This window comes from Schistocerca cancellata, chromosome 3, assembly GCF_023864275.1.
Source record: "Schistocerca cancellata isolate TAMUIC-IGC-003103 chromosome 3, iqSchCanc2.1, whole genome shotgun sequence".
Classification (NCBI taxonomy): Eukaryota; Metazoa; Arthropoda; class Insecta; order Orthoptera; family Acrididae; genus Schistocerca; species Schistocerca cancellata.
This window is the reverse complement of record NC_064628.1, coordinates 93,813,548-93,815,022: the sequence shown is the minus strand read 5'-3', so window position 1 is coordinate 93,815,022 and position 1,475 is coordinate 93,813,548. Positions and strand designations below refer to the sequence as shown.

The 1,475-nt window shown below is 41.8% G+C and overlaps 1 pseudogene; it reads left to right on the top strand.

The window, feature by feature from the left end:
- Positions 1–1,084: 1,084 nt before the first annotated feature.
- On the top strand, positions 1,085–1,201 carry LOC126177725 (5S ribosomal RNA; annotated as a pseudogene).
- The last annotated feature ends 274 nt before the right edge of the window (positions 1,202–1,475 follow it).

Sequence of the window (1,475 nt, the reverse complement as noted above, 5' to 3'; positions counted from 1 at the left end):
AATACGCGAACCATCGTAATTTTAATATGCAACGGGAGCGGCTTTATTCTACCTTTATGTTGTTTTCGACTTATTACGCTATGAATAACATTTAATAAATGAAACACCTAAAAACAGCGAAGATGTATACGAATCAGGTGCTAATTCTGGTAACTGTTTACAGCGATAAGTAGGTCACTATGCTTCAGTCCAACAGCGTTCATCCAGAAACGGGTTGCCGTCACACCTTGCTAACGTAATCTTTTGACACTGATTTTTTTCTGCTGCTTTTTATTATGGAGCAAACTAATCTATTACGTTCAATTGCGTTCGTTCAGCAAGTTATTGAATAACATATTTGCTTTCAAGCCAAATGCCCCATAACTCCGAGGACATAAAATTTAAAATATTGCTTATATAAAACTCAATTACTGACGGTAAAATTTTTCCGAGTCATGCAGACCCGTTAATTTTTTTGCAACGAAATTAAACCTGCTTACGTAACACTGTTTCAGAAGCACGTTTGTTCTTTGCTGCTCTGGAGGGCTTGTCACAGCAACTTGGTCAAGGTCAGTCGTTTTATTAGGCAACAAGATGTATAGGATGCCATGTCCAGTCGGGGTGTTTTGGGACCATTTTATTGAGTCCTTCAGTCTTCCCATTTGGTGCCAATCTCCGTATATCTCGGTACATGATATATTTTATAGCCATAGCAGTCTGTGTCACGTATAGCAGCGTTTTAGCTTCACTGTAGTTTCCATTGCCACATCAGTAGCCCCAGTATATCTGCGGATAAGAGACAAACCTGTTATCGTTTCTGGACGTCCATAAATATTTGCACAATTTATTTTTCCACGATACTTTTTATCCCGTAATTTAAATAAGTACTGCATTGTTTGCATCCATGTAGCATCACACATCAAAGATCTACGGGTTTCATCTTTTCTCGTTTCCGTCATCTTGGTTGTCTGTACTTTTGTGCTCAATATGCGTAACTTAATAACTTCTTTCTCACGAGAGACGCAAACTATTTCTGTGGTTCTTGCTGAAGATTTATCACTTCACATGTAATACTTTGATTTTTTTGTCTTCCTTATTGTGACTAGGCAACGGCCTTGCCGCAGTGGATACACCGGTTCCCGTGAGATCACCGAAGTTAAGCGCTGTCGGGCGTGGCCGGCACTTGGATGGGTGACCATCAAGCCGCCATGCGCTGTTGCCATTTTTCGGGGTGCACTCAGCCTCGTGATGTCAATTGAGGAGCTACTCGACCGAATAGCAGCGGCTCTGATCAAAGAAAACCATCAAAACGACCAGGAGAGCGGTGTGCTGACCGCACGTCCCTCCTATCCGCATCCTCAATGAGGATGACACGGCGGTCGGATGGTCCCGATGGGCCACTTGTGGCGCGAAGACGGAGTGCTTATTGTGACTATCTTAAATAATTTTACTGTCGAGATAATTCAAATGTAATCTTTTTTTCCACTCCTTATTTC